The sequence below is a fragment of the Equus caballus genome, chromosome 15, assembly GCF_041296265.1.
Source record: "Equus caballus isolate H_3958 breed thoroughbred chromosome 15, TB-T2T, whole genome shotgun sequence".
Taxonomy (NCBI): domain Eukaryota; kingdom Metazoa; phylum Chordata; class Mammalia; order Perissodactyla; family Equidae; genus Equus; species Equus caballus.
In genome coordinates, this window is record NC_091698.1 from 17,777,015 (window position 1) to 17,795,387 (window position 18,373).

The window sequence follows — 18,373 nt, forward strand, 5'->3', positions numbered from 1 at the left end:
GAGCGACAGGCTTTATTGTGGTTTCCATATGAAGGATCAGGCAAGGCAGGCTCAGCAGGCTTAGGATTGGCCAGTCTGAATGATTTCAGTGGGCTTGAGTCATAGGCCTGTCCCTACTTGTCTAGTACCTGCCCTGGGGTGACTAGGGCAGGGAGATGGTGGTCCTGAGGATAAAAGCCCAACAGAGGAGGTAGTGGGGGATGAGGACACTGGATTGATTGGTTGGCATTTGGAAGGCACACTTATGGACGAGCTTTTTAGTATCTCTAAAATTTGGTAACCCTGGCAGGGGCAGTCCCTCCAAAGTCAGCAAGGCCCTAGATGTCAAAGCATCAGGACACAGAAAATAAGACACAATTATTACAGTAAACTCTCGGTACTTTCCACTCATTGTTCTGTGAATCTTAAATTGTTTTTTATAAAAAGTCTCTTAAGATAAAAGAAAGTAATATGCAATGGATGGCCCATTTTTGGAACCATTTGGCTCATTAGGAACCAGCCTAATGAGACAGGGTCGTCTGCAAAGGCCCTGGCCCAACAAGATAAGGCCCCTAACCCATCCACAAGCCAGAAGAATCAGATAGAGGCCACTGAGATCCGCATTCCACAGCCTCTGGACTTTCCTGGGCTCACACATGTGCCCTGGCACCCAGGAGTCCACTGAAGGTGGCCCCAGCCCCATCACCACAGTAAAAATCACACCTAGGGTGGAGAGATACCTTGCTAATGATACACAAAACACATGTGGTGGCATGTGGAACAACAGTGCAAGTGCAAGGACAACCCCATCTCTACATGCCTTGACAAGGCCCTCTTCCTCAGCCTTTGCCTAATAAAAAAGCCCCACAATCCTGCTCCCTAACGAGCAGGTCACGTGCCCCTTCCGTTTCTGCACCTGCTCCCTTGTGCCTTTCCTGTGCACAAGCTAATAAACTTTTATTTTCTACTCTCATTTGTTGTCTCTCTTGATTTCTATCCTGAGGGACAATAAGAACTCAATGTGCCAGTAACATTTTGGCAACTTTCCCTGGAATTTTCTATGTCTGTTGGATCTAAAAGAGGGGCATTATGGCTGGGTCTTTGTGGCTCAATCCTCCACCCCCAACACCCCCTTTGAAGGGTGGCTGCTGGACAACTTGCCAAAACCAGAAAATCACCCTACCCTCCAGCCAAATTATGTGTCAAGGATTGATGGGAACCTTGACCCTTTGAATGATGTAAACAAAGAAAAATTTGGAAAGAGCATATGTTGTGATAATACAACAGCAGTCAGCTAAAATGCAGGCTGCTGTCTGTAAGATGTCTTCACTGGTGATCGGAGAGCAGAAACCCTCCCTGTGGCCCTTACAGGAGAGAACTGAGGTGAGACACAGCAGTGGGGAGGCAAACATGTCTGGGGGCTTCTACATAAATGAGCTTTACTCTTCCTTCTCAAAGTCTTGCTAATTAATACTTCAGGTGAGATAATTAGACTTCCACAGACTTTGCAATTTTAAATACTCGGCTTTTAACTGGGACCCCGCTTCTCCCCATCACCTGCAGAGAGAGACAGAGAGACAGAAAATGGTGTTTCTTTCCTGTAGTTCTTGCCTCTGGTTTCCCAGAGCTCTTAAAATCTCCTAATCTCTTGATACTAACTTGGAAACACTTTTGCTAACAGAAATCTCTTTTTCTATGTCTTTCACAGAGGTCTGCTTGCATGGCATTAAGAGCAAAAATGCTGGGTGACTGGCAGATTCTGTTATGCTGTGGTGGAAATTTTTTCCATTAGCTTGTTTTTATTTTTAGAGAACATCATTGAAACCTGTGAGTAAAACAGCCTTAATTCCTTCATGCAAAACAATGTCTTGCCAAGGAAAATGACAGAATCTATAAAAGCCTCTTTTACTTTTCTGCACAGAAAAGCCATTGTCATTGAGTCAAGAAAAGATTTTGATATCTCTGAAGGGAAAAAGGAGTAAAACCTTTAGATACTCCAGCATCTCAAGCCACGTTTGTCTTCCACCCAGTGACATGAGGTTCCTGAAAGTTTTCCAGGTATGTGAGAGTGTCTGGAATGACTGACAATCTCCAGTTTGGGAGGGATGCTCAATAGAAACACTGAACCAGATATGGAAGGACAAGTGCGAAGAGTATAGGTCTTCTGTTAAAAACATTTTTTTAACATATCAAAAAAAGAAAGGCTCTCAAGAGTCCTCCCTCCAGACCAGCAGGACGCAGCCCTAGCTCTCTCGCTCAGGCAGGAGAAGGTGGGCTGAGAGAGCCCCGGCAATCTTCAGATTGTGTGGTGGTGTTTTCTCCTTTCATTCCTGCTCCACTCTGACTTCATTTTATAATAGGCTGAGTCATGTCATGATTAGTCGAGATGTTTCTTTGAGAGTGTTCCAAGCTGCCAAGAATATAGTGTCCCTTCTCTTTTCTGCATCAGTCCTAGTTAAAGGATGCCTCATCTAATCAGGAGGCATTAACTGTGCTCAGAATCCTCTCAGACTGCAGCAGGCTCTTAATCTGTCTCTGATGTTGAAGATTAATCATATTGCAAATGCCTGTGATAAAGTCCAGTTATTTGCCCTGCATTTGCTTAAGATCATGCAAAGATCTTGTGACAAGCTGCCCCTACCCAGGGTTCTAAGACCCTGCACTGAAGGCAGGGGCTAGCCAGTGCCCACATGTTGTTACTAGTCCCACTGTAGGTAAACTGCAGCACAGAAACTACTGGTGGTCCCTCCACAAACGTCGCATCACCATTCTCTTCTTTCTGTGAAGCTCTTCTGTCCTCTGAAGTCACATTTACAAGCTGAGATACGTTCTGTGTTTCATCATTTATGAAATTGAGAAGGGAGAAGTCACCTTTCTTGTCTTTGGTTACCCTGAAAGCAGGTGTGCCGTTGTTAAGAGAACAGGAATAAAGTTCTTTGTTCCAGTTAGAAGGGAACATGAATAAGGTACCTTGTACTTGGAATATAAAAGAATAAATAATGATGCTGCTGGCTCTGAAGAAGGGATGCAGCACCTGGAGAGAGGTGATGTGGATTGAAAGGATTGCAGACTTAGCGTTTGCTGCAGGACCTGGGAGATCTTTATCCATCTTTCCTATATTTTGTTTTGTTTTGTTTCTTCTTTTGATGGAAGGAAAGGTTTTGAGAGATAACTCTAGGCAGCTGCTTTAACAACCTCAAAACTAGAATACTGTGTTGGGGAGTTACAATATACTTCAATTTGTTTTGCTTTCACTTTTATTTTAGTTTTTTGACATTTAGTCCTGTTTCAAAAATGGTCAATTAAAATACAAAGATAAATGCAGAGAGATTCTGTTCATATGTCCCATGCAGTGCGATGACTAGTCTAGGCTTCAAACCTGCACGCTGAATTTTTTGGAAACCATTCTGTCTCCTAACAGTGTTTAGTTGCTTTTATCTCCTCAGTTTTGATTTTTTAAAAAATGTTTCTCTCCTTCCATGTGAAATTTCATTTTACAAAAAGAACTGATGACAGACATTGAGCCTGGCAGCTCCTCCATCCAGAGGAGAGAAATGAAGAGCAATGCTGAGAGCTGTGCTGCATGAAATGCTTTCCCTGCCCACCCTCCCCCAAACCCTAACTGGCTCTAAAAAGACATTGTGAGAACAGAAACTGTGCACTGACCTTTATACGGTGATTAAGCTACACCTCATCTCCTGTGTTTTCTAAATAGACAGCAGGGATGTTTTCTCAAAAGGGAGAGAAACTATTGCCAACAATCTCACGTTATCTGGTTATTTTTAAGGTCACTCACAGCCCTATTATCTACTGCTCCCTGGTAGCCCAAGGGATGGGCTCAGAGGACAGTCCAATATTTTTAACATTAGTCTCTAAAGGCTTATCATTGTGACTTGGCCAAGGCAGGGGTAGCTATTACAGACTTCTTTCTGATGCTAAGAAGGGATGGAAGTCCCTTTTTTACCAGTTGGTGGCTGATGTTGGCATGTACATGAAAATGAAAGGCATGGCACATAGCAAACAAAATGGCTATTTTAAATGTTGTTGTTCAGTTTAGGAGTCTACAAATTAGACTATTAATGCTAAATTGGAGACTCATACATAGTAATGAACTTTGAAGTTTCGTTTAGAGTTGAGTTAAGAGAGACCTATCATTTTGTGTTAATACAGACAAGCCGGTCTTAGGGAATGACAATGGGAAGATATACAGAGTAAGTGAGCACAGAAAAAAGCTTTTACAAGCTATTCACGTGGAAGTCAAACAGTCGTGAATGTATGGGATTTCTTCCAAAATGCTCACATTCAATGTGTGTCACTATCTATGATAGCAATAAAGGACAAGTTTGAAAAATTGCCTGCAGTTCTCTTTGCTCTAATTACTTTCAATGAGGATGTAGATAAATTGACTAATGGTGGATATGGAAGACTTCTCTTGATTAATGTGGATAATGATTTGATAAACAGAGAGCATAACATGTTTCCTTGTATTTGATAATTTCACTAGAATCTATTGTCTAGGATCACTGAGACTGACCTGTGGAGTTTATAATCTCACATTAACATCACATGGGCAGTGTGTGACAGCCTCAGGAATGCATGCATAATATCCTAGTTTTCCATAACATTCATGCATTGGCTATTAAATCCTTAATTCAAAATAATGGGCAACATTTATTGAGTCCTTACAAGGTGCCAGCTACTATGATAGATACCGTATCCATCTTTAATATCACAACATTACTTTGAGGAGTTACTATTATTATTTTCATTTTACAGAATGAGAAACTGAGGCATGGGAGAAGGTGGTGGAGTAGAATTTCAAACCCAAGTAATTTGACTTTAAAACTTATGTTCTTCATTACTACACTAAATTTTCTGTAACCACAACTTTACAAACCTCCATGAATAAATCTACAATTTAAAATATTTCAAATGCTTTGATTTAAATTTTCCAATATTACATTCTGATGTAACAAATCTCAAGATTATCCACGTCATTTAATTTGTCTACATTGGGTTAGACATTCTTGAAAATGGAACTACCCTCATCAGATTTTCTCTAGAAGCTTGTACTTCTTAAAAGGAACAAATGAATACCCTCACTGACGTTATCATTACCATCCCTGCCTATTCACTGAGCCAAAAAATATGCTAAGCATTGGTCACAACAATCTCATAGACTACTTGCTTGTGGAATTTGTCCATTTTTAATGCCACTTCAGGTTTCAAAATATAAAAAGAGTAGTATCACACAAATGGAAGTGGATTGCTGTAGACAGTCTTATTTCATCAGGTACGATCACTTGGTTATTTAGTACAACTCCTTAGAAAGTTAAGCACATGGCCCAAGCCTTTTAATGATGGCATGAGCTATTTTTCTCTAGCGTTTCCCAGCCCTAATACTGGCAATGTGCTTTCCACAGGAATTGCACACTTAATTGACTACAGGCTACGTTGAATATTTGTCCTTCCCTGACAGAGGAATTCAGGTTCCTCTGGCTGTGTGCTTGAATGGATGGCTTCATTCATCCTGACCTTGTAATGCTATTGATGCAACAGGAATACTGAGCTAGGTGATTCTCTGTAAAACTAAGCACAGATGAAGCACTTAGGGTAAGGTTGGGTGTTGTCACCACGATTTGAAATGACAAGTTCTGATGGGATTTGTATAGCTGAAAAAAAGCAAAGTGGAGTCACAGGCACACAGTTTTTCTGAAAGCTCTTCAATGAAAAGTGGATAGCCAGTGACTAAGCAGCCATGAGAAGTAGTTGATCTATTCAGTGACTGTTGGTAGCAGTTCTGCTATTCTATTTTCCATTCCATGTAAACCAAGGTAAAGAGTTTTGGTATCAGGCATGAGACACATACAGATAGTCATAGACAAACTGAGCTTGTCTTAATGATCTTATTTCTTTGTCTTTTTCTTGCTACTTACATACCCAAAAGCAAGATTTTAAAGAATATTAATATCTGCTGTCCAGTGATTACTATACCAATGTATGCCAGGCACCAGCCACTATAAAAAGGAGGAAAGGAAGTTATCAGCTCATGCAACTAACTTACTAAATCATCGATTTCATCCTCTCGACACCCTAAGAGTATGTAGTGTCATTGTCACCAAGTACAGTGAGGAAGCTGAGGCTCCCAGAGAGCGAGCGACTTACCCAAGTCCCATAAGTAAAAACTAGCATAGCCACCCTTCACACTTGTTTTACTGGCTTCACAGTCCACTCACTGTCTTGACCATTATGGCCCTACCTCCATAAAACAAGGAATTTCGCATCCAGTGGAAAAGAATATGCATTGAGGAATTTTTCAAGTCTAAGGATATATTTCCTTATTAATTCAACAAACATTTATCTAGATACTATCACACGCACATCATGTGCTGCATGCTGAAGAGATAAAGTCATAGCAATAATAATAGTGAATATTCGTTGAGAGCTTGCTATTGGCCAGACACTGTAGTTCACTCTCTCATTTAAATCTTACAACAATATTATGTAGTAGTTACTATTATTTCCCAAACTATTTTGTTTAAAAAAATTGAAGATTAGATAGTTTTGGCCACTTACTCAAGGCCAATGAAGTGGTAAGTGGTAAAATGAAATCCCTGGAAGTGCAGAACCCAAGGTCTTAAATTTCAAATTAAAAAAATGAAAAGTCAAGAAGTGACATTACAGATATATGGAACATCACGAAGATGGAACTGCATGAAACTGGATGGGCATTTGGAGAATGACTAATACTGGAATTGAGGCCTACGTGATTCAAAGCAAGTTGTATGCTGTTATAAGAAAGCAAACAGAACTGTCAAAGGGTTTGTGTGCAGTGGAGAGACATTGATATGGTCTATGTTTTTTTTTTTTATGCTGTTGGCTTATGATCAATATAGCTTAAATTTCAAGTTCTCTGTTCTGTGGTAATAGATTTTTATAATTCTTCATTCCTCAACTAGAGATCCATTTGAACCCGATTGTATTAAGCAAAACTCTTTTAGTTTTTTGTAATAATAATCTCCTCAAAACCACTTAAACAAAGGAGAAAAAGAGGCCAAGAATGTGGGTGGGGGAAGGTGTTATTATGTCAGAGGTAGCTACATCAGACATCTCTGTTTCTAGATGTTCAAAAGAGGTCATAAAAACATATCTTTCATTCACTCCATCTGTTGTCTCTGCTTTGCTCCACAGGTGATGGCAGAGATGATTCCCCAGGCTTACCTGGTCCCTAGTGTTCATGACCAGCGTGAGATAAGCTCCCTATTCCTGGGTTCATATGGATACACGGTAAAGGATTCTGCTAGGTCATATGCCCACAACTGGTCTGGTCCCAGTCAAGGGGAATTCTCATTGGCAGGAAGAGGAAGACCTTGAGCTTGATGATCCCACCGGGCTAGGAAAGGGTAGTTTCCAAAAGGAAAAGATGAGTTCTCTTCCCTCACAGTGAAAAGGGAAGCTGAGTAGGCAAAAAATAACAAATGCCCCCTACACCAATGCAGATGCCTGTAGGATCTGAAGGGAATGATAAGAAAAAAACTCATTACCCCTGTCACCCCATGTGGCCTTCCTTGGACACAGAAATTCCATTGTTACTGACTTCCTTAGGATAAGGCATTGAGAGCTCTTTTTAAAATGACAACTATGTTATATGGGAAGGCAAGCACATTAAACCATTGTCACCCATTAACAGTTTATTAGGAAAGAGCTTTTCAGATTATCCGTTTTATCTCTTAGCTTTGCCCAGGGCAGGCTCTGAGTAATACATGTTTCTGAAATGGTGGGTTCAGTTAATAGGCAAAGACAAAAAAATTGACCTTTGAGGAGATTAATCCTGTACTGCATGCTCAAGAGCAGATGACAGTGAATTCAGAAATCCTGACTGCAGTTTACCCTTAAGTTATTGGGACAACATCAAGAGGGAGCAGTGTCCAGACACTGGACGTAGTTATGACGGCTTAACGTTCAACAACATGTACCTGGCATGATGTGAGGCACATTACCTAAATTATCTAATCTGCTTGAGAACTGTCAGGCACACACTGTTATTATCCCCATTTTATGAGGGAGGAAGTCAAATAACTTAATCACACAACTATTAAACTACAGAGCAGGATGAACACCCAGGGCAAGCTGACTTCAAAGCCTCATTGGCGCTATCAGGCCACGCCAATACAGACGCTACAGAAGAAATGTGTCCATTGAGTGAGCGTTCACGTGGATGGAACCTGGGTGTCATTCCAAGTCTGAGGCCCTTGAATGCTCTGGGGTTTTCAGAGACTCTTTGTGGGAGGGCATCAGTCATTATTTTCAAGGCATGTGGCTCTCTCAGCATGCCTTTATGGTTCTTCCTCCAGTTATTGGTGCTTGTGTCTGTTTGCAACTTCCTGTTAAGAATATTTCCTGGACATAAAAAGATTATATAGCTAATAAGAAAACAGCATAGAGGAAAATCACAGACAGCTTGTCACCAATACCAAATGACAGCTGGAGCCTAGTCTACTGGCTCTATTTGTCTTTGCTGGATGAGGACTATGACAGGGCAGGTCCCTGTGTCTGCAGGTGGAACTATAGCCCCAGCCACTGGGAACCCTCCCTGCCATCGGGGGAAAGCTCTGTTGAGACTGCACCCTGTGTCCTACCATACCCACATTGCTAGTCTTAGGCTTAGGGAGTACTTTTTGTAAATAAAATAAAATAAAATAAAACGATAGATTTAGTTGTATTGACCTTGGGAATCTGGATGGACATTCATAAATTGGCACTGTTTGGATAGCCTAGAACTTGTATTTTGCATGTTAACACTTTCTATGTTTTCCTAAAGTCTATCTACATCTGCCCATACTCCCATTTTTCACCTAGATCTGGAATCCTGGACAATTTTCCTCTCAAGCAACAAGTAAATTTTAGGAGGTGAGTGAGTTTTATGTCATAATTACCCTAGGGCTCACAAACCACATTTCTGTCAAGTAGGTGTGCTGGCTGTGCAAGCACCCAGATGCACATATATACTGAGGTTGAACCAAATGTTTGCACAGCTTCAGCTATAATAAACATCTAAGATACTTTGGATCCTACCTCACTCCTTAAACACATGCAGAATAATTCTGGTCAGATTTGATATTTAAGTTTCAAATGGGAGTTCTTTACATGAGTGATAGTAAACCAAGGACCCACAAAATAAATGACTGATAAATTTGATGTGATAAAGGAAATTCTAAATGGAAAAAAAACTAATAAACACAGACAAAGGTAATAAAAGAAAGACAATGCCTTATAAACAGGCAAAAGTATATAATATAAAAAATAATTAAGTGAAATATTACTCAGCAATAAAGATAGAGAAATGATTGATGAATATATTATACACAACTGTATCATGCAACATAAGGGCATTCCTTATGCTGAGTGAAGAAAGCTGATCTCTAAATGTTATGTTCTGGGGGCTGGCCCCATGGTCAAGTGGTTAATTTTGGCACACTCTTCTACAGTGGCCCAGGTTTGTGGGTTCAGATCTCAGGCACAGACCTATACCACTCATCAGCCATGCTGTGGCAGCAAACCACATGTAAAATAGAGGAGGGTTGGCACAGATGTTAGCTCAGGGCTAATCTTCCTAAGCAAAAAATAAAAACAAAAAAAGTAAAGGTTATGTACTGTATGATACCATTATATGACATCCTTGAAGTGTCAGAACTAGCGAGATGGAGAATAATTAGTGGTTGCTGGGGGACAGGGATGGGGGTGGGGGGTAGATGTGACCAAGGGGTAGTATGAGGGAGTTCCTTTGTGCTTCTGTACCTTGATTGTAGTAATAATTATACAGATCTATACAAGACATCTGTACATGGGATAAAATTCCTGAGAACAATTACCCACACCCACTACACCCACAAAGGAGTGCATGTAAAAACTGGCGAAACTAAACAGGATCTGTAGTTAACAGCATTACATCAGCACGAATTTCCTGATTTTGATATTATACTGCTGCTATATAAGATGGCATTTTTGCAGGAATCTAGGTGAAGGATTTGTGGGGCTCTATGTACTATTTTTTCTTTCTCTTTTTTCTTTTCTTTCTTCTTCTTCTTTTCTTTTCTTTTTTTTTTTTTTTTTTGCTGAGGAAGATTAGCCTTGAGCTAACATCTGTTGCCAATTTTCCTCTTTTTATGCTTGAAGAAGATTAGCCTTGAACTAATATCTGTGCTAATCTTCCTCCGCTTTATATGTGGGTCACCACCACAGCATGGCTGAAGAGCTGTCTAGGTCCACCCCCAGGGATCTAAACCAGCAAACCCAGGCTGCCAAAGCTGAGCTCACTAAACTTAACTGCTACACCACAAGGCTGGTCGCTCTATGTCCTATTTTTACAACTTCCTGTGAGTCTATATAAGAATTTAAAAAAATAGCATTAAATACTCAAATCCAACCTACTTAAAGAAATGCAAATTGAAATTGTGAGACACTATGTCTTACTTATCATGTTGGAAAAGTTCAAAAATAGTTAATGTTGGGAGATGTTATGGGTTTAGTTGAGTCTCCTCAAAGCATGTTGAACCCCTTACTCCCAGTGCCTGTGAATGTGACTTTATGTAGAAATAGGATCCTTGCAGGGGATCCAGGTAAGATGAGGTCATCAGGGTGGGCTCTAATACAATGTGACTGGCGTCCTTATAAAAAGGGGAAATCTGGACGCAGAGACAGACATGCACAGATGGAAGACATGTGCAGGTGCAGGGGAAAGACAGTGATCTATAAGGCAAAGAATGTCTAAGGCTACCAAAAGCTGAGAGAGAAACTGTCCCAGCTGGACAAACTGGAACAGATTGTCCCTTGCAGCTCTCAGAAGGAACCAACCCTGCCAACCAACACTTGGATCTCAGACTTCTACCCTCCAGAACTGTGAAACAATAAATTTATGCTATTTAAGCTACCCAGCTTGCGATACTTCGTTACAGCAGCCCCAGGAAACTAATACAGGAGAAGTACAGGGAAAGAGACACTTGCATGTACTACTAGGGAGAGTAATAAATTGGTGCAACTCCTTTGGAAGGGAATTTGGCAATATTTCTCAAAATGTAAAATCACATATCAATCGACCCTTTATTCACATATCAATTCTACTTCTGGGAATTCATCCTAAGGATATACTCTTGTATTTTTCCGCAGATGCATTTTCAACAATGTTCATTGTAGTGTTGTTTTTAATAACAAAATCCCTAAATAACCTAAGTTTCCACCCAGAGTAAAATGGATAATAAATTGTGTGATTCCGTGTAACATTATACAGATCTATGATAACTTCTCAGCACTTCAAAAATCCTAAAGCTCTGGAACACTGAAGTTTTAAAAAAAAATTGCAGCAAACTTATTTGCTGGTGAAACCTTTTCTATGTTGTTGATAGTCTACTCATTCCAGGCCGGGTAAATAGTTACCTGTTACATTGCAAAAACATCAGCAGGGGTGAATAAGAAGTGCCTCCTTGGACCTTTTGGGAGTTTTATTATATAGAGCATTATCTTCCTGAAATTTGAAAAATTTTAATACTGAAATACATCTGACCCAAAGGATTTGGAATAGGGGAATGTGAGCCTGTATTCACAGCTGTTAAAACATATGTGATAAAAATATATGGTGCACGTTGGAAAGTCCACAAGGTATATTATTACATGAAAGAAAGCAAAGATATAGGATGGTATGTATAAAAACTTCTTTGGCTAAGTGCTTATATATGCATAGACATAACTGGAAAAATATATAAAAACCTAATTAAGTTGTTCTACTCTGGGAATTGGGATGAATTCTGCCCTAATTCTCTGCCAAAGCTGTCCTGGTTCACAAGGTAGTGCAATAAGGCAGAGAGCTGTTCAGGTTCTGGCATTGGCAGTTGGCTTTCAGTGGCTGGGAACCTTGCTCCACTCTGCTTGACCTTGGCTAACCTTCACCTGATTTGTCTGACAAGACGAGTTCTGAACAATGTGTCCCAGGTGTTAATACATTGCCTTCTTTTGGGATTAGTGTACATTAGATACTCATCTCTAAAGAAATTGATAAATACGATTAGCATGTAAAGGAAAACATATTAGCTTATTGTGCTCAATATCACCAAAAAATAGAATAATTAGTAAATACTTCCGAAATATGAATGCAAATAGCAGAAGTCATGTTAACAACAATAACAAACACACACACACACAACAGGAGATTGTAAAAATCCATTAATAACAACAAAATCTCATTCTTTATTATTTTGCCTTTACCTGTAGTATCTTGTTAAGGACTAACTTTAATTGAATTGAGCCCTTAGAGACCATGTTTGAGGAGGCACATAACAGATTATTAAATAGTTACAATGATGCAAATTAACTCTAGGAAGTTTAGAACTGGAAAGGATCTTAGAGCTAACATAGGTCAACCTTCGCAATTTCAAGATGAGAAAACTGAGGCTCAGAGTGGGAGCAGCTGCCTCAGGACACGCAATAAGGAGAGAGATGAACCCAGAGCACAGGCTCCCTCACAGGTGTTCCAGCACCTTCTCTCTCATGCTCCCTCTCCCTGGCAAACCTGAGTGAAGCTTTAGTGGCTACTAAAGGCTTACTGCCCAAGCCACTCAACCCAGCCTGGTCACCTTGCGCCAGGTTCACACGTGGACTCTCTGTCCTGTCCCACTGCTGTGGGTGGAATAGCTCTCACTTCAGCGTCTGAATATCCAAATGGGGATATTTTTTGTTTTGTTTTAACTTCCAACTTTCATTCCAGGATCCAGGATGGTCCAGAGATTGAGATTATAATCTTAAATGGAATAATAATACTAATTGGTTAATAGAGGGGAAAAAAACATTACCTTATTGTAACATTTCTGTTTTTTGGACATAAACTAGCTATTGGCTCAAATTTATCATTCACAGTTCCTACTGGTAGCCTTTATCAGGTAGTTAATTATATTCATTGTATTCCTATACTTGCCTCCTGGTTTTGCTTTAAAAATCTCTATTTCCATACTGTATCACTAAGGTACTCTACAAACCCATTATCCTGTCGTGGTTGACTCTCATATGACCCATTATCCTGTCGTGGTTGACTCTCATATGATGTTGTATTAATTCCCTTTCAGTCTAGTTACCTGTTTTTTCCTCCTTTATTCTTTGTTCTTGTCGTGTGCACTCCCAACCCATCTCCTGCTCCATCCTTTGCCTTCTCTCTCCTTTCTCACCCGCCCCCCCCCCCCCCCCCCCCCCCCCCCCCCGCTTCCCTCCTTCCTCTCTCCCTCCCTCCATCCCTCTCTCACTTTCCCAGTCACCACCTGTGCCCGGAGGGCCCTGATCTCAGCTCTAGCAATCCTGAGGGAAGACAGTCCTTGAAAGACCCACAGGTTGCCCTTCCTCTGCTCCTTCCTCTGTTTCTCTATTAATTCTTTTGCAGGTAGATATCATAAAATCAGCTAAAAATTCACCTTTATTCTTTCATAAACAAAATCCCTAAGTCTCTTTGTTTCTATTATCTGAATGTTTAGATTTTCCTACAATGCCAGGTAATAATTTTCCATAAGAACCAAACCGGCCTGCAAGCTTTTTTAGTACCATTGCTAATGGAAGCACCAGTGCGATCGCAGAGACCCCAGAGCTACTTGCCTGCCGCTGACTCCCTCTGGACACACCAACATTTTCCCAAATGTGTAGATTTTGTGGGAATTTTACTTGAGAATCTGAACACTTCACCATGGTATAAATATATCAGATACAGAATACACTTTGCAAGTCCTTCCTCCCTTTTCTCACAGCTGTTTATTCAGGAGTTGCTAAGGGGCGCTCCTGTGTATCCTATCGGAAACACAATGGTTCCAAGACACAAGTGTTCATCCTTGGTTCTTCTTTTCTTTTGCCCTCTAGGGTCCTGTGAATCGCCGACTGGAGCACAGCAGCCCTCAAGGCATCTGACCTGCAGTCTGCCCCAGCTCTTTCTTTAAGTGGCCAAGAGCATCAGGCTATGAGAACTTAAAACTCAAAATGCCAGATTTTTTGTACAGCCTGTCGCTATTTTCTTCTTGGCTCCCAGATTCTGGTGACTTCTGACTTCCTGTAATTAGGCTTTTCTGGGCTAAAATCTAGAGAGTCCTTAAACGAAAGGGCTGTCTTACCTGTTATAAATGAGAACCCCCCCAAATTAAAGTGCTTGATTCTTCTACCCTGTTACTTTTTCACTTATTTTCCTATCTCTTTGAAGGTCATCAGTATTTAGGCATTAAAGAGAAACCTGAAGAGAAAGTAGACAAGAATGGTATTTTGAAAGCTTGAAGGATTTGAGAAGTAGGCCAGATACTCAGGATAGATACGCAACTCCTCTACAAATTAATACCTATAATCATTTCATCTTATTATAAATAAATAAAGCTTACTAATTTGATTGTAGGATAAAGATCATTATAAGATATTTTGATAAAGTTGGTAATATCTAATGTTGATTGACATGAAAGAAAGCATCAGATGTTCTTACACAGAGATTTAGGGGCACTTTTCAACTCAAAGAAATCCTGATGAAGTTGGCTGCTCTCCAGGCCTTTGCTGTTCAGGAGAGGAACACACCATCAATAAGAAAATGCAGGTATATATGGAAGTGGATTCAATGTGGCGCTTTGCCTGTGGTTCATTTGATTAACTCTTCTGGAGAATGGTAATATCTTTCATTTCTTAATCTAAAATTCTAAGTTGATACACAACAACATTAATTTTGTAGAGTCTAAAATTTCAAACTTAGAGATCTTCAGTGCAATGCGTGCATTCATTTTGCTGGAACCTCAAGGCACTTGCGCAGAGCCTCTAGGGACTGACCAGGAAGGCCCAGCGGAGCCCTCCCTTCGTCATCCACAGACTCTTACACATGCCTCTGTCGTGGGACTTAGTCAGCACACTTTTGTTTGTGCATATCTCTGTCTCCTTACTTAGACTGTTATTGGTGGATTATGTTTTATTCCCATATCTAATGCAGTGCCTGGCACATATAATTCCTCAAAAAAGTGCAGAATAAATGAAGAAACAACTTATATCATGCAAGTACCTCTTAGCAAGTCAATACCACAGCACAGCTCCTTGAGAAACCATGGCTACACAAAGCAAGATAGGTTCCTGGTGTAGCAGCTGTTCAGTCACTAGGTGCTTAGATAGAGATACTATTTCTATGTCCAGGTAACAGGTTATGAGGAGTGAGGGTGAGGTCTGTGCCACAGGAGCAGCACATAAGCAGCAAAAGTCTGCAAAGATAAAACCGCTCCCGGCCCGGCTGCGGGAGTTTGGTGAGACATCTGTTGTGAGGTTGTGTGAGCTGGCCTCCCTCTCCCCAGTAATAAACTACCACGTAGGAAACATGGAGGAAAGGGCCCAGTTTTCAATCTCAGTGTAGCCATTTCGTAGGTCTAACATCTCAGCAAGTCCCTTAACTACATTGAGCCCCCCAAATCCTTATTTGTAAAAAAAAGAAAAAACAACGTAGTAACTACATTATTGTTGCCGTAAAATAAAATAAAATTATAACTTACTGTTGTAAGAATTAAATTTTATGAAGCATGTGAACATTTCTAACATCCTGCCAGACATACTTTTAGTGCTCAAGTAATAAACGGAAGTAGAATCCAAATCTGAATGTTGTCTCTGAGGAATTTATATTTTCCTTATGGGAAGACAAGTTTGATTGCATCAGAAAGTTAATAACAAGATATGAGCTGTTTTGGGGAAATATGGATCATAAATAACTTGATGGAATGCACCTCTTCTATAAAGCATGATTTAGCGATTGCCCTGCTGGGCAAAAGGGGCACCTGTTTCTAAAGCCATCTATGTTGCCCTGAGGTCACCCTACACTTTGCTAAAAGAAGTGCGTGGTACTAAATTATCTCTATTTTGAAGATATAAAGAAATGCAAAGATAGAAAGAGAAGTAGCTTTGTAAGGTCACACAGTCAATTAGTGACCAATGAGGAAGATAATTCAAGAGTCTGGATTCACAGACTACACTCAGCTATATTGTTTATCTTGGAGGTACAATTGGAGCCCAGGTGTGATAAGGCGATGGATTCTGTTTTCTTAGCACTGGAAGCGAATGCCAGAATGAAACAGACCAGGGCTTATGTTTTATATTCATTTGACTTTTCCTTGCTTTGCTCCCCTTGAAACATTACATCTGTAATTTTTTAAAGCTGCCATTATAATGTGAATAAAGCGTATTCTCTTTCCTCTTCTTCCTCTCTCTTCTGATCATTGGAAACCACAAAAAAGCAAGTGAATGTGATAGAAATTAAGTCTTGGCAGTGGGTATTTGTTTAATGTATTGATCCTAAGTTGCTATTAAGAAAATAATTAAACCATGATTTGGGGGCGATTTTATTTGTCTGTTATGTGTGAAGGACATTTATTTGCACTAGTAGAAAATTAATAAAATTTGATGCTGTTATATGATATAGGGTATATCTAATCAAAAAAAGATAAATTTGCTAATCTAACTAGATATTATTAATTTTTAAAAAGCAACAAAATTATTAATTAGCAAAGAATTCAGTTCAAGCCACTGGACTCTAAAAGTCAAACAGTTGCTTGTGTTTTTTCTTTTCTTTATAAATTCAGCATTAAAATGTTTTTCTTCTTTTGCATTACATTGTCATTGGAGTTCATGTTGTGTTTCTTTTATTATCACAGAGGCTGCAAATCTTTATTTTCAATATTCTAGTCTCAGAATAGGAAATGATATTCAGCACCAGGGCCTGCGCACTCACTTAGAATGAGAATGTGTTCCATTTGGAAAGCAATTGCATAGGAAGCAGCAGCACTGGAGCTGGAATAATTCACATTGGCGAACTTGGCTATATGATAAAAACATTGCTGAATTATTGGTACAATCCTGAGATCAGGATAGTGCCTTCTTATGCTTTCCTTTCTTTACCTCCCTCTGCCAAGGTCAGAGTGTAGTCATATTTTGATGATTTTGAATTTCAGCATTGTAGCACATTTGCATTTTCCCTATTTTGAGAAAAGAAATCGTGCTGTGTTATAAATGTTATAATGGCAATGTCAGGGTAAAGAAGCCCCCCTCCTCTTTTTTCCCTTGACAAAGTTTTTGTTTTTCCAGTGAGAGACAAAACGGTAAAGATGGATTATAATTCCCTTCTTTTTAATAATGAAGAACACATTTTATAAAAGGCATTTAGAGCTGCAAATTAGCAACTACACCTGCTAATTGATTTTTTGATTTTTTAAAATGTATTCAAAACAGGATTTTGGAGAGAGGTGCAGAAATCTAAAACATGAATCATTTAATTCTCTAAATATTCAGTTAAAGAGTTCAGTGCAATTTCAAACAGCAAAGAAAAAAGTATCACTGTTTCCCCCAGGAGAGATGCTGTAATTTCTTACGATTTGATTCTTTTCTTGTTTACAGATTTCCTCTAGTAAGCTATTCTTTAAACTTTCTATTGAAATATAATATGCATAATACAAATGAACGTGTCTATGTAACCAGCACCCGGGTCAAGAAGCAGAACAAACCTGGTGTCCTATAACCCCCTTGAGCTCTGGCAGCCACTGCTCACCCGCACGGCGGTACCCACCACTCTGACCTCTGTCAGCAGAGATGAGCTCCACTTGTTTTTGTATTTTATAGAAATAGAATCCTACTGTATCTGCTTATAGTCGACTTTTGAACTCTCCTTCCCTTGGCTAGGTCCTAAGTGCCTTTGTGCGGGACTGCTGTTGGTGGGGGCATCCCTTTGTCCACACTGAAATTATTAACAAAAACCTTATTCTTCGGCTCAATTTAAGTCCATGAAAGTACAAAGGAATGAGAAAGAATCTGAAAGTTTTATATTTGAACGAAATTTGAAGTCTGATTCCTCCAAGCTCTGAGGTCCTGCGATTCACAAAAGAGTTTTTTAGAAGTGCATCTTGGCTTCTGCTTCTAGCAAAGATCGAGTAGTCCTATTCATTCCAGTCCTCCTGACAACTATAAAATGCTGGAAAAAACACAGAAAGAGTCTGAAAGGTATGAAGAAGGCAAACTGCCTCGGAACTCAGCACATGAGAACACGTGCAGTACTGACACCCTGTGTCTCAGTTTTGCCTCTCATATATCCTGGATGGGGTGGCAGAATCTTCAATTGTAAACACCAATAGGCACAGATCAAAGAAGCTCCAAGAAGAGCCTGTTCCTCTTAGCCAGGACCCTGGGGAAAGGCTGGTCTAACAGAACAGAAAACTTCTTTGACAATGTCTTCCATACTGCAGACAAACACCAACAGAACCCTCTCATGCCCGTGGTTTCAGCAGGCTTGAGAGGGGAGCTGATTTTCCAAACCACTTTCCCACCCACATATGTAAGCAGTAGTGCTTTGAAGCCCCTTCCCCATAGAGACAAG

At 40.0% G+C, this 18,373-nt stretch overlaps 1 long non-coding RNA gene across 1 annotated transcript; it reads left to right on the plus strand.

Annotated features, from left to right (window-relative positions):
• Positions 1-1,271: 1,271 nt before the first annotated feature.
• On the plus strand, positions 1,272-15,525 carry LOC138917736 (uncharacterized). Its single transcript, XR_011426178.1, has 6 exons — positions 1,272-1,362; positions 1,688-1,806; positions 1,901-2,037; positions 7,171-7,266; positions 8,839-8,889; positions 13,867-15,525. It is a non-coding gene; the product is annotated as an uncharacterized lncRNA (long non-coding RNA).
• The last annotated feature ends 2,848 nt before the right edge of the window (positions 15,526-18,373 follow it).